The sequence below is a fragment of the Hyla sarda genome, chromosome 8 (genome assembly GCF_029499605.1).
Source record: "Hyla sarda isolate aHylSar1 chromosome 8, aHylSar1.hap1, whole genome shotgun sequence".
NCBI lineage: Eukaryota > Metazoa > Chordata > Amphibia > Anura > Hylidae > Hyla > Hyla sarda.
The window spans coordinates 67619022-67634743 of NC_079196.1; positions in this window are offsets into that span (position 1 = coordinate 67619022).

Sequence of the window (15722 nt, forward strand, 5' to 3'; positions counted from 1 at the left end):
TTGTTATGGAGGCCTTTCCTACTCCAGATCATGACAGCGATTTAAAAGATCTAGACTTGCCAACAGACACAATACCTATGCATCGCAGCTAAACTGGGACCTCAAGTCTGACACCTTTATTTTTCAGATTGACCAAGAACAAAACTTTTTACACTACACCTTGTCTTATCCATCTTCAACAGCCTAGATGATCCACTTGGATTTGCAGCACCTGTGACCATCCCTACTCAGATATACATGATTGGGATTTCCTACTTCCTCAGAAAAGGAGGCGCTATATATAACATTGGAAAACTTTCTAAAAAAATATATCTAACCAACACATACCTAGGCCATATACCCACATCTATCCTACAGCTGTGTGTATTTTGTGATGGTTCAGTAAAATCACTCGCTGCAGTCGCTTACTTTAAAACAATAGACATTAAATGTCAAGTCCTTATTGGTTTTGTAATGGGCAAGGCAAATCTGGCATCATGTCCCAAGCCTACCATACCAGGGCTGGAACTAAGCAGAGCATACTGTGTCAGAAAAAGACATGAAACTTAATAATACAATGTTTTATACAGACAAAAAAGCAGTGTTAGGTTATATTTACAATGAGGCTAGGTCTAATTACATAACATAGTCCAGGAAACTACGTTAAGTCCAAATCACAAGGCAAAAGAGATAATCCTGGCCACTACCAAGAAATCTGAAGCACTGCAAAACAATTTATGTGAGACAATAAAGAACTACAGGTGACTATGGGCAGCTATGACAATGAAGCAAAGCCATTGACATCACACAGCAGAGGAGACCAAGGTCATGGCTGGACCACAGTGAGGTGAGTATCTTACATGGCTTCCATACATGCAAACAACATTTTCTGTAAATTTTAATGTTGAGTGGGGTACAGTCATTCATAACAATGAACATGTGACATGTTCATAAACCAGCTATGTTCATTGTTATGAATGACATGTTACATGTCCTTACAAAATTCTAACAGCCTGAAAAAGTTATATTTCTTCACATCAGAAATGTCTAGTAAGTATAGAAGTGGTGATAGAATGGTCAACAAAACTATTTGTTTCTAGTTCTATTAGATCTACCCGATCAATTTAAAAACATTTCCCCTGCCTTATCTATATTCTGCCTGCAGTCCGCCCCTGATTATTTTAATTCTTCACGTAACTAGGCCACTAGGAGGAGGTTAGAGCCACTGTCTCACTACACCTGGAAGTCAGGTATAGCAAGGCTTCCGTGGTGCAGGTAAAAATACACGTTCACCTTCCCCCACAGGCTCTCATGTCCTAGTGACATGAGAGTGAAGAATTTGAACCAGCAAGACGGAGGCGGGCTACAGGTGGATAATAGATGAGGCAGGGGAGCTCAGCTATCCTGCTCCCACCTTCAATGCTGGAGTGCAATATAAATAAAAGTGTTCACTAAAATAACTCTGCATGGAAGGCATGGATTAAAGTAAGTGACCCCTCACTTTACAGCTATTCACCCACAGTATAACCCAGTATATTAGGTTTAGTGTGGGTGAACCAGCTGTCAGAATCTCTTTAATGCATATGTAGAAATATTAAGTAGAATTACAGCCTCTCCTCTCAATTCACCCATGACTCTTTCCTTCATCCATCTCCTCCCTACCTTGTTTAAAGGGGTACTTCGGTGCTTACACATCTTATCCCCTATCCAAAGGATAGGGGATAAGATGCCTGATCGCGGGAATGCTGCAGCTGGGGACGCCCGTGCTCATGCACGCGGCACCCCATTTGTAATCAGTCCCCGGAGCGTGTTCGCTCCGGGTCTGATTACGGTCAACCGCAGGGCCAGGGGCGTGTGACATCACGCCTCCGCCCCCGTGTGACATCACGCTCCGCCCCTCAATGCAAGCCTATGGGAGGGGGCGTGATATCTCCGGTCGACCATAATCAGACCCGGAGCGAACACGCTCCGGGAACTGATTACAAACGGGGTGCCGCGTGCATGAGCTCGGGCGTCCCCAGCTGCGGGACTCCCGCGATCAGGCATCTTATCCCCTATCCTTCAGATAGGGGATAAGATGTGTAAGCACCGGAGTACCCCTTTAACCCTTTAACGACGCAGGACATATATTTACATCCTGCGCTGGCTCCAGCGATATGAAGCATCACATCGCGTCGGTCCCGGCGCTCATCAACGGCCGGGACCCGCGGCTAATACCACACATCGCCGATCGCGGCAATGTGCGGTATTAACCCTTTAGAAGCGGCGGTCAAAGCTGACCGCCGCTTCTAAAGCGAAAGTGAAAGTATCCCGGCTAGTCAGTCGGGCTGTTCGGAACCGTCGCGGTGAAATTACGGCATCCCGAACAGCTTGCAGGACAACGGGAGGGCCCTTACCTGCCTCCTCGGTGTCCGATCGACGAATGACTGCTCTGTGCTTGAGATCCAGGCAGGAGCAGTCAAGCGCCGATAACACTGATCAGAGGCGTGTTAATACACGCCAGTAATCAGCATAGGAGATCAGTGTGTGCAGTGTTATAGGTCCCTATGGGACCTATAACACTGCAAAAAAAAAGGAAAAAAAAAGTGTTAATAAAGGTCATTTAACCCCTTCCCTAATAAAAGTTTGAATCACCCCCCTTTTCCCATAAAAAAAAATAAAACAGTGTAAATAAAATTAAACATATGTGGTATCGCCGCGTGCGTAAATGTCCGAACTATAAAAATATATTGTTAATTAAACCGCACAGTCAATGGTGTACGCGCAAAAAAATTCCAAAGTCCAAAAAAGCGTATTTTGGTCACTTTTTCTACCATTAAAAAATAAATAAAAAGTGATCAAAAAGTCCGATCAAAACAAAAATTGTACCGATAAAAACTTCAAATCACGGCGCAATGAGCCCTCATACCGCCCTGTATGTGGAAAAATAAAAAAGTTATAGGGGTCAGAAGAGGACATTTTTAAACGTATAAATTTTCCTGCATGTAGTTATGATTTTTTCCAGAAGTATGACAAAATCAAACCTATATAAGTAGGATATCATTTTAACCGTATGGACCTACAGAATAATGATAAGGTGTCATTTTTACCGAAATATGCACTGCGTAGAAATGGAAGCCCCCAAAAGTTACAAAATGGCGTTTTTTCTTCGATTTTGTCGCACAATGATTTTTTTTCCGTTTCGTCGTGAATTTTTGGGTAAAATGACTGATGTCACTGCAAAGTAGAATTGGTGATGCAAAAAATAAGCCATAATATGGATTTTTAGGTGGAAAATTGAAAGGGTTATGATTTTTAAAAGGTAAGGAGGAAAAAACGAAAGTGCAAAAACGGAAAAACCTTGAGTCCTTAAGGGGTTAAACTTGATGCCATAGCTTCTGGGCCCTGATGCAAAATTTGTAACAGGGCCCCATGTGCCCTGGTCTCTTATGGGGCAGATGTGCCTTGGGGTATGAGTCAACAACAGGAGCCACTTTGATAAATCTGGCACATTTGAAGATTATTCATCTAAGATTACACTAAGAATTAGACAGCATAGCTCGCCTTATGGTTCCCATTTCTATGCATTCCCTGTTTGATTGATGTGCTGGAAGCTGAATCCTGCATATCAATAATGCAGGTTGGGGATGGGAGAGGAAGTCAGGAAAGGAGCCATGCCAGGGCACTAATGCAGTTCGGCCCTTTAGACACTTTCACACCTAAAAAAAAAAAAAGGGGGAATATTTTAGCTAGTATTTTAACTGATACTGCAGCACTGATATGCTTTTTATACACATGCTTTCATCTTTATGTATCTGCTGCTTATTTGTGAAACACCAGCTCTAATCCATCTATCCCATAATCTTTTAGTTTTCTTTCTGTTACTATTTCACTTGCAGATATTTAGTTTCTGTCATAGTTGTTATGTTATCCTTAGTAAAGCTAGTGTACAACATATTAGTCAGCACTTATTGAAATGCTATCTGTATTCCGGATTTACTTCACTGGAGATATCCTGCAGAGCCACGTCAGCTACAAGGCACAGTTCAATGAAACAAAATGAAAAAAAAAAAGTTTTGTTTGAGTAAGGTGGTTCCTTGGCATTAACCATCATGTACGCAGCATTTGCTGATCTCTTAAAGTACAAATCCTAGTTATTGTACAAAACAATTAGTTTTGTACAATAACTAGTTTTGTACAATAACTGTACGGTTTTTTTACTTTCCTCTATAAGGGTCATTTTCCAATTTTTTTTTTTTTTTTGGAGGGGCAAAAACTCCACAAAAAAATGCCACAACTGCAACACAGTGTTTTTTTAATGACAAAACCGTCGCAGACAGATGTTGGTAGTGAGTCAATAGGGTATTATAAATTGCCAAACACATTTTTAATTTCAGCATTTTCCCCTCTTTTGTGCATTTTTGGGATAACTGGATGTTTTCCAAAAATGCATCATGCGGAGACTATGGCTTTTTGCCACAAAAAACACCATAGTGGCAGCACCTATGGAGGTAAGTAGTGATGCATAGCATCACTACTTACCTCCGCACGCTGTACAGTATATATTATCGGAGCATGGACTCTTGTCAGTATACGGATGGGAGGCTCTGCCCCTTACAGGAATGAGCTGTGCCCACAGCTATACAGCCGTGGGTACAGCTCAGGCTGGGTAGGAGATATACACTGTATATCTCCTATCCAGCAAGAACATACAGTAAAGTAACATCTTGCTGGGCTGAGCACTATGAGCAGGCCGAGCAAGTAAAGACATAACTAGCACTGCAGAGCAGTTCTAGCTTACTCCTTATGGGGTATACAGTATAAAGCCATTTATGTAGATGGCTGTATACTGTATACAGTGATCAGAGTCCATTTAGCAACCTTGTTCCTGTTCCAGCTTGGGCTGTACCTGTGTAGCCCCGCCTCTAGTAATGACGTCACTAGAGGCAGAGCTACACAGGATTATGAAAGACAGAAATAAGGGTGATTAGTGAGGTTCTGTTCACATCTTTATTTTTGTAAATAAAAAAAATAAAAATAAAAGGCATGTTCAAAATTTTAAATGTAAACAGACCCATTATGACAATATTTTCCTAAGGCTAAGTTTCCACTTGGATTTTTTTACACCTTAAAGTGCCACTCTGTGGGTCGGATGCTGAGCGCCCAGTCCACAGAGTATAAGGAGATGAGTAATGTATAGCATCACTACTCACCTCCGCAAGCTGTATAGTATACAGGGGTGCATAGTGTACCCGTGTATACTATACAGGAGCCGGGAATCCTGTCACCAGACTGAAAAGACTCTCGGCTTCTATAACCCCTTTGGGCGGTACAGATAGCTGTATATACTGTATACAGAACACGAGGTTCACTTACCTCCCTCGCTCCCTGTCGGGTCCGTGTAGCTCCGCCCCCTAGTGATGACATAATTAGGGGGCGGAGCTACAGACAGGAGACAGGCTGGTAACCCATTTTTTGTGTTTCTTTTTTTCTTCTCGTTTCAGATCTGTGTATGCAGAGGATTGCAGCGGATTCGGAAGACTACTGCGGATGAACTGGATTTTTTTTTTATTAAATGGCTAACGAGGGCAGTGTTTTTTAACCCCTTGCCGCAAAACGCCGGGTTTATACGACGCTGCGGCACGGGAGGGTTATGAAGCGAGCTCAGGAGCTAAGCTCGCAACATACCTGCACGGTCCCAGCTGCTATCAGCAGCCAGGACCTGTGGCTAATGCCGGACATTGCCATTCCAGCAGATGTCAGGCATTAACTCTTTAGTTTGATCGCCGGGTCTAAATTGAAAGCTTCCGAGTCGGGCTGATCAGGACAATCGCGGTAAAATCGCAATGTCCCGATCAGCTAGGACGCAGCAGGAGGGTGCCTTACCTTCCCCCTGTGCGTCCAATCGGCGATTGATTGTGCCAAGCCTGAAATCCACTGATATCAACCGCTGATAACACTGATCAATGCATTGCTATGCAAAGGCATTGTTCAGTGTATTGAATCAATGTACTGCATGTTATAGTCCCCCATGGGGGCTATAACATTGCAAAAAAAAAAAATGGAAAAAAAAGTTAATAAAGATGATTTAACCCCTTTCCCATAAAAAAAACTGTGTAAATAAAAATAAAAATAAACATGTGATATCGCTGCATGCGTAATTGTCCAAACTATAAAAATATATTGTTAGTTAAACCGCACGGTAAATGGCGTACCCACAAAAAAATTCCAAAGTCCCAAATAGTGTCTTTTTGGTCACTTTTTATACCAGAAAAAAATGAATAAAAAACTATCAAAAAGTCAGATCAAAACAAACATGATACCGATAAAAACTTCAGATCATGGCGCAAAAAATGAGCCCCCATACCCGCACGTTGAAAAAAAAAGTTATAGGGGTCAGAAGAGGACAATTTTAAACGTATAAATTTACCTGCATGTAGTTATGATTTTTTTCAGAAGTAATACAAAATCAAACACTATGTCCTTTAGGGGTTAAAATCAAAAAATTTTTCCAAGATGTCGTGTTTTTTTTTTTTTTTTTTAGTTTAACTTTCAGGCTTAGTAGTGGAAGCCAGCTTATTGACGGAATCCATTGCTAAGCCAGGGCTTAGCGCTACCCCTGCTAACACCCAATTACTACCCCGGTACCCACCGCCACAGGAATGCTGGGAAGAACCATTACCAACAGGCCCAGAGCATCAAAAATGGCGCTTCTGGGCCTAGACGGTAACAGGCTGGCGTTATTTAGGCTGGGGAGGGCCAGTAACAATGGTCCTCGCCCACCCTGGTAACATCAGGCTGTTGCTGCTTGGTTGGTATCTGGCTGAGAATAAAAAATATGAGGAACCCTATGCATTTTTTTAATTTATTTATGAAAAAAGAAAAACGCATGGGGTTTCCCATATTTTCATTCACAGCCAGATACCAACCAAGCAGCAACAGCCTGATGTTACCAGGGTGGTCGAGGACCATTGTTACTGACCCTTCCCAGCCTAAATAACGCCAGCCTGTTACTGCCTAGGCCCAGGAGTGCCATTTTTGACGCTCGGGGCCTGTTGGTACTGGCTCTTCCCGACACGCCTGTGGTGGTGGGTACTGGGGTAATAATTGGGGGTTAGCGCTAGCTGTTTTTGGGGCTAACGCTAAGCCCAGGTTTAGTAATGGATTCCGTCAATAAGACGGCTTCCACTACTAAGCCTGAAAATTCTATTTAAAAAAAAAAACAACACATTGGAAAAATTTTATTTTAAAAAACACTCCACCACAGCCCTTGTTAGCCATTTTATTAAAAGAGAAAAAATCCAGTTAATCCACAGTAGTCCTCCGAATCAGCAGTAATCCTCTGCATACAAGGATCTGAAACATGCCTTTGGCTATCTGGGCATGCTGTGAGTTGTAGTTTACCAACAGCTGGAGTCTCGCTGTCTGGGAGGACACTGGCAGAAGGGTCTGTTCATATTATACAAAACGGACAATGTGAACAGAGCCTCACACCCTTACCAGCCTGGCTCCCGTCTGTAGCTCCGCCTCCCTAATGACATCATCACTAGGGCGGAGCTACACAGACCCAGCGATTGGAGGGAGGTAAGGGGATTTCTTCATCTTCTGTATACACCAGGCATAGGCAACCTTCGGCACTGCAGATGTTTAGTACTACATCTCCCATGATGCCCTTAGAGCCAAAATGCTGAAAAAGCATCATGGAAAATGTAGTCCAAAACATCCGCAGTGTCGAAGGTTGCCTATGCCTGGCATACACTATATACAGCTATCTATAGATAGCTTTATATAGTGTATACCGCCCAAAGGGTTAACCTACACTGTCCAGCAGTGTAAGTTAACTCTTTCCTTGCTGGGCTGGTGCATAGCGCACAGCTCAGCTAGGGGTTAAGTGAGTCAGCAATGTGTATACTGTATACACATTGCAGGCTCACTGTAAGTTCTTGCTGGGCAGTAGATATAGGATGTATATATACTGCTCAGCATCAGCTGTTCTCCAGGATCTGTAGCCGTGAGCACAGCTAAGTCCCAAAATTCACATCAGGAGGATCGCAACAGGTGATACTTGCTGTGATCTGTCCCGTACTGCAGGTACTACTGCTCCCAACATGGAGCACACTCTGCTCCATGCTTGGAGCTGTAGTATCTGTACTAATAGATAGATGGCCCCGGTGTCACTTCTGACACCTGTTGCGATCGCAGTAGTAGTACCTGCAGTTAAGGTCAGATCACAGCGGGTGTCACTCCTAACACCCGCTGCAATCCTCTGGTATAAGCTATAGAAGCGGGCAGCACACTGCACATGTCTGGTCCCCTGCCCGGCACTATACTCTGCTGTCTTGTGAGGTTCTCTTCACATTACAGATTCATATTTGCAGTTGAGAGCTGTGAGAGGCCAATACTATCCGGCCAATCACAGCTCTCAGCAGGAAATATGAATCTGTGAAGTGAAGAGAACTCCCCCGGCTCGTTGGCCAGATAGCGGGTGGAGACCACCGCACAAAGTGGTGGGCTGACGCGTCCCCTCAATACAGAGCATTTTTTTCGGATATATTCTCTCTTCAAAAGCCCAATGGCGCTCCTTTTCTGAGCATTGTAGTCCACCAACAGAGCACTTTACATCCACATGAGGTATTAATGGGTCTACAAATTATGGGGGGCTTTTTTCCTATTTTCCCTTGTGAAAATGAAAAATGTAGGGCACCAGCATTTAAATGAAAAATAATTTTTTTCAATTTCCCATCCAACTTTAACGAAAATTCGTCAAACACCTGTGGGGTGTTAATGCTCACAATACCTCTTGTAACGTTCCGTGAGGGGTGTAGTTTCCAAAATGGGGTCACATGTGGGTATTTATTGTTTTTGTCTGAACCACTGTAAAATTAGCCACCCCTGTGCAAATCACCAATTTAGGCCTCAAATGTACATGGTGCTCTCACTCCTGAGCCTTTTTGTGCGCACGCAGAGCATTTTATGTCCACATATGGGGTATTTCCGTACATTTTGGGGGTCTTGTTTTCCTTTTTCCTCTTGTGAAAATGAAAAGTATGGGGCAACACCAGCATGTTAGTGTAAAAAATTAAATGTTTTTACACTAACATGCTGGTGTAGACCCCACTTTTTCATTTTCATAAGGGGTAAAAGGAGGAAAAGCCCCACAAAATTTATAACACAATTTCTCCCGAGTACGGAAATATCCCATATGTGGCCTTAAACTGTTGCAGTGAAATACGACAGGGCTCCGAGGTGAGAGAGCGCCATGCGCATTTGTGGCCTAAATTAGGGATTTGCATAGGGGCAGACACGGATGCAAGCGTTACTCTTACCGCCGCCGCCAAAAATACCCTATGCCAGTATTTCCCAAACAAGGTGCCTCCAGCTGTTGCAAAACTCCCAGCATACCTGGACAGTCAATGGGTGTCTGGCAATGCCGGGAGTTGTTGTTTTGCAACAGCTGGGGGCTCTGTTTTGGAAACGCATTTTTATTGGGGGGGGGGGGTAATTGCGTAAGGGTGTATATTTAGTGTTTTACTTTTTATTTTGTGGTAGTGTAGTGTAATTAGTGTTTTTAGGGTACATTCACACGGGCGGGGGTTTACAGTAAGTTTCCCACTGGGAGTTTGAGTTGCGGTGGAAAATTTGTCGCAGCTCAAACTTGCATTGGGAAACTCACTGTAAAGCCGCCCGTATGAATGTACCCTGTACATTCACATTGTGGGGGGGGGGGGGAGGGGGGATTTACGGGCGCAAACCTCCAGCTGTTACAAAACTACAACTCTAAACATGAACTGACAGACTGTGCATGCTGGGAGTTGTACTTTTTCTACAGCTGGAGGCACACTGGTGGGAAAACACTGAATTAGGTAACAGACTAACTCAGTGTTTACCCATCAGTGTGTCTCCAGCTGTTGCAAAATACAACTCCCAGCATGTACTGACAGCCGCTTGTTGCCGCTGGTAGTTTTGCAAGATCTGGAGGCCCACAGTTTAGAGACCGCAGCACAGTGATTTCCAAACTGTGGTCCTCCAGATCTTGCAAATTGCTGTCTGGGCATGCTGGGAGTTGTAGTTTTGCAACAGCTGAAGGCACACAACTACAACTCCCAGTATGCCCAGACAGCCGTTTGCAGCCGGGCGTTGTAGTTTTGCAACATCTGGAGGACTACAGTTTGGAGACCACAGTGTAGTGGTTTCTAAACTGTGGTCTTCCAGATCTTGCAAAACTACAACTCCCGGCATGCCCAGACAGGCATTGGCTGTCTGGGCATGCTGGGAGTTGTAGTTTTGCAGCATCTGAAGGACCACAGTTTGGAGACCATTACATAGTGGTCTCCAAACTGTGGTCCTCCAGCTGTTGCAGAACTACAACTCTCAGCATGCCCAGACTGTCTGGACATGCTGGGAGTTGTAGTTTTTCAACTTGTAAGGGGGAGGGCACTTACCCCCGTCATTGTGGACGCCGCCGCCGGACCTCTGGACACCCGCTGCTCCCATTGATCCTGCCACGCACCCGCCGTCCCTGCACACCCGATAGCTGATCGGGTTAATCAAATGGGGTCCCGGGCGGGAGTGGTCTCCCGCCGGACATCTCAGGACTTTAGCTAATTAACCTGATCAGCGCCACGGGAGCATCTTACATGATATCACCGCTCAGAATATCACCGGCCGAGGCGGGACATCGCTGTGGCTGGTGATAGGCTGACGGCTCTGTAACATTCCCATCCTCATCGTAAGGCCGATCCGAAGCAACCGGGGAACGTAGGAAGGTGAGTTAAAGTTTACTTTGTTTATTTTTGCAGCCCGGGCACAGGAATATGTAGTACAGTACAGAGTTCCAGCGCCAGCAGCCCGCAACTCACAGGAGGATGAGAAGAGCAGTGCTTGCGGGTAACATATGATTAGTTCCCCGATGTGGGGGACAGCGCAGTGCTGGGCTGATAATTCATTGGGGGGGGGGGGGGGGGTAGGGGGGAGAGAAGCAGAACAGCACCCACGGGTCACATATGATTAGCTTCCCGCTGTGGGGACAGTGCGCTGTGGCTGATAATCCATTCATTCGGGGGGGGGGAGTGTCGCAACCGGTATTGCGGTATGGGAAAGATTCATATCGTGCAGGAAAAAAAAATTGGTATTCGGTGTGAACCAGTATACCGCCCAGCACTCCCAGCAGCACTTCTGTGAACCTGTTTTTTCCTGCTCTCCTCTTCTTGTTACTGATCGGTCCCATTTGTATGTTGTTCTGGGTCAGAGTGCAGCAGCTCCAACTTTGTGGCAACAGCTGAGCCACTGTTCAAAACCTGTCCAGAGGAAAAGTTTGCCTCAGATCGCTTCTTTCATTCTTTACAGGCTTTTTCAAAAATAAAAGAAGCGATCTGATCGATTGCCATGGGCAACTTTTCCTCTGGACAGATTTTGATAAATCTCCCCCGCTGTGCTTACTGGACATCTTTTGCTCTACACAGGTTTAGATATCCCCCTATGGGGAAGATTTATCAAAACCTGTGTAGAGCAAAAGTTGTCCAGTCACCCATAGCAACCAATCATATTGCTTCTTTTTTTTTCAACGGCCTTTTTAAAAATAATCCTTTGGGCAACTGGGCAACTTTTCCTATACAGGTTTTGATAAATCTCCCTGAAGAGATCTTACAGGATGTCTAATTTGGGTCTGACTGTGAACTACAGGATGGCCTCATCAATAAACAGCCCCCCCCCCCCCCCCACTAGCTCCCGGACTCCTCCCCTCTTAGCTCCATCTGCTATCTCTATGGGATCAGACTATATAGTAGTTGGTATAGCATATAACCGTAACACCTTTATTTTCATCTACAGACCCATATGAGAGTTTGTTTTATAACAACTAATTGCATCTTGTAATGACATACATAAAATATATGTCAAACAAAAAAAAAACTATTTGTGGTGGGAAATTTAAACGAAAACCACGATTTTGCTACTTTTTTTGGGGGGTGGGGATGGGGTTCTTTTTTAAGGCAGTGCACTTCATGGTATAAATGAGTTTTTTATATTCTCTAGATCATTGGCATGAAAATAAACTTTTTTTTTTTTTTTACAAAATCAGTATGCTGAAAAATGTCCTCTACTGACCCCTATAACTTTTTTTTCTGTATACCTAGCTGTATGAACACTTTTTTATATATTTATTTATTTTTGCACAATGATCTATAGTTTTACATTTTTATCGGTATCATTTTTTTCCCACTTTTTAATTTTTTTCTTTTTATTTAGATTGCATTTACTGTACAATGCTATGCCTATTGCATAACATTATACAGTGTGAGCGGCGCTCCACTGATAAAGCCTAGCTGAGCCAAGCTGCATCACTGGATCAGCAGCTGGAGGCAGGGAAGGGCACCCTGCTCCACCTTTTTAGCACATTGGACCCTCAGGATCACATTGCAGAGGTCCAATCATTAGCCGGGCTGTAACAGCGTTGCTACGATCAGACTGTATAATGCTATACAATAAGCATAGCATTATACAGTGTATGCAAACCCACTATGCGGATTTAAAAAGTGTAAATAAAATATATAAACATTTCTATAAAACCTCCTCCTCTAATAAAAAAATAAAATCACCCTTTTCCCACTTTACAAAAAAACATAAACAAAAAAAAATTATTCATATTTGGTATTGCCATGTGCGTAATTGTCCAAGCAATTAAAATATGTTTATGATGCCACAGATTAATTTCTATGAAGTACTGTACTCTGGTCTTTTCGGCACTCTAGAACTGAATGGCTCCTCATTGAGAGGCAGGTCCCATTTCGGAGATCTTGGGGGTTCCAGTGGTCGGACCCCCTGCGATCAGATACTTGGCTAGGGGTTAAGTTAGTTTTGGCTAGAGTCCTCTTTTAACCACTTGGGGACGGAGGGCGTACCTGTACGCCCTCATCCCGCTCCCCTTCTATGACGTGCACTCAGGAGCTGAGCGCGGGTCATAGTGGGTCGGTCCCGGCGGCTATCTGCGATGATGCCCGACATTAACCTATTAGATGCCGCGATCAAAGTTGATTGCGGTGTCTAAAACGAAACTAAAATGATCCCGACAGTTCGACGGAACTGATCAGGACCATCGCGGTAAAACCACGATGTCCTGATCAGCTAAGAGGATGGCCAGAGGGCCCTTACCTGCCTCTTTGCCGTCCGATCTGTGGCTCGATGCTCCCATCCAGCCAAGCAGGCTGGAGCAATCGAGCACAGATAACACTGATCAATGCTATGCTATAGCATTGATTAGTGTATGCAATCCAAGGATTGCATGTTATAGTCCTGTATGGGGACTAAAATAGTGTAAAAAAAAAAATAAAGTTAAATAAAAGATAATAAGTCAATTAACCCCTTCCCTAGCAAAAGTTTGAATCACCCCCCTTTTCCTATTAAAAAATAATAATAAAATATGTAAACAAAAATAAACATATGTGGTATCACTGCGTGCGTAAATGTTCAAACTATAAAAATGTAACATTACTTTAACTGCACAATCAAATTCCAAAGTCCAAAATTGCGTATTTTTGGTCACTTTGTATACCCTATAAAAAATGTATAAAAAAGCGATCAAAAAAAATAAAAATAAATGGTACAGATAAAAACTTCAGATCACGGCTCTAAAAATTAGCCCTCATATAGCCCCATATACAAAAAAATTAAAAAAGTTATATGGGTCAGAAGAGGACAATTTCAAATATTCTAATTTTCGTACAAAAAGTTATGATTTTTTAAAACAAGTGAAACAAAATAAAACCCACTATAAGTTATCAATTTAATCATATGGACCTACAGAAAAAATAAATAAGGGTTTTACCTTAACCCCTTAAGGACGCAGGACGTAAATGTACGTCCTGGTGAGGTGGTACTTAACGCACCAGGACGTACATTTACATCCTGTGCATAACCGCGGGCATCGGAGCGATGCCCGTGTCATGCGCGCTGATCCCGGCTGCTGATCGCAGCCAGGGACCCGCCGGCAATGGCCGACGCCCGCGATCTCGCGGGCGTCCGCCATTAACCCCTCAGGTGCCGGGATCAATACAGATCCCGGCATCTGCGGCAGTGCGCGATTTAAATAAACGATCGGATCGCCCGCAGCGCTGCTGCGGGGATCCGATCATTCATAACGCCGCACGGAGGTCCCCTCTTCTTCCTCCGTCCGGCTCCCGGCGTCTCCTGCTCTGGTCTGTGATCGAGCAGACCAGAACAGGAGATGACCGATAATACTGATCTGTTCTATGTCCTATACATAGAACAGATCAGTATTAGCAATCATGGTATTGCTATGAATAGTCCCCTATGGGGACTATTCAAGTGTAAAAAAAAATGTAAAAAAATGTAAAAGTAAAAGTAAAAAAAAAGTGAAAAATCCCCTCCCCCAATAAAAAAGTAAAACGTCCGTTTTTTCCTATTTTACCCCCAAAAAGCGTAAAAAACATTTTTTATAGACATATTTGGTATCGCCGCGTGCGTAAATGTCCGAACTATTAAAATAAAATGTTAATGATCCCGTACGGTGAACAGCGTGAACGAAAAAAAAAGTCCAAAATTCCTACTTTTTTAATACATTTTATTTAAAAATTTTTTATAAAAAATGTATTAAAAGTTTTTTATATGCAAATGTGGTATCAAAAAAAGTACAGATCATGGCGCAAAAAATGAGCCCTCATACCGCCGCTTATACGGAAAAATAAAAAAGTTAGAGGTCATCAAAATAAAGGGATTATAAACGTACTAATTTGGTTAAAAAGTTTGTGATTTTTTTTAAGCGCAACAATAATATAAAAGTATGTAATAATGGGTATCATTTTAATCGTATTGACCCTCAGAATAAACAACACATGTCATTTTTACCATAAATTGTACGGCGTGAAAACGAAAACTTCCAAAATTAGCAAAATTGCGTTTTTCGTTTTAATTTCCCCACAAAAATAGTGTTTTTTGGTTGCGCCATACATTTTATGATATAATGAGTGATGTCATTACAAAGGACAACTGGTCGCGCAAAAAACAAGCCCTCATACTAGTCTGTGGATGAAAATATAAAAGAGTTATGATTTTTAGAAGGCGAGGAGGAAAAAATGAAAACGTAAAAATTAAATTGTCTGAGTCCTTAAGGCCAAAATGGGCTGAGTCCTTAAGGGGTTAAAGTGCACTGTGTAGGATCGGAAGCCCCCAAAAGTTACAAAATAGCGTTTTATTTTATTTATTTTTTAAATTTTGCCTCACAAATATTTTTTTTCTGGTTTCGCTGTAGATTCGGTGGTGAAATAATTGACAGTATCACAAAGTAAAATTAGTGGCGCAAAAAACAAGCCCTTATATGGGTCTGTAGGTGGAAAATCAAAAGCGTATGATCTTTGGAAGGGAAGAAAAAAACGAAAGTGCAAAAATGAAAAAAGGCCCGTCCTCAAGGGGTTAAGTGGTTAAGACCCCTTCAGTGTCTATCCCCCATGCTGAGTGTATATAACAAGTCTGCTGAGCTGGGACCTAACCTGTGTGAGAGACTAGTGCGACTACAAACTACAGGGCAGTATTTTCCAACCAGTGTGCCTCCAGCTGTTGCAAAACTACAACTCCCAGCATGCCCGGACAGCCACTGGCTGTCCGGGCATGCTGGGAGTTGTAGTTTTGCAACAGCTGGAGGCACCCTGGCTGGGCAACACTACTACAAAGCGTCGGCTCCTGTGACTAGAAACAGGCGGCGCCAAGGACGCTCTCGACCAATCCGCGCGTGCCAAGACACGAGCCCCTCC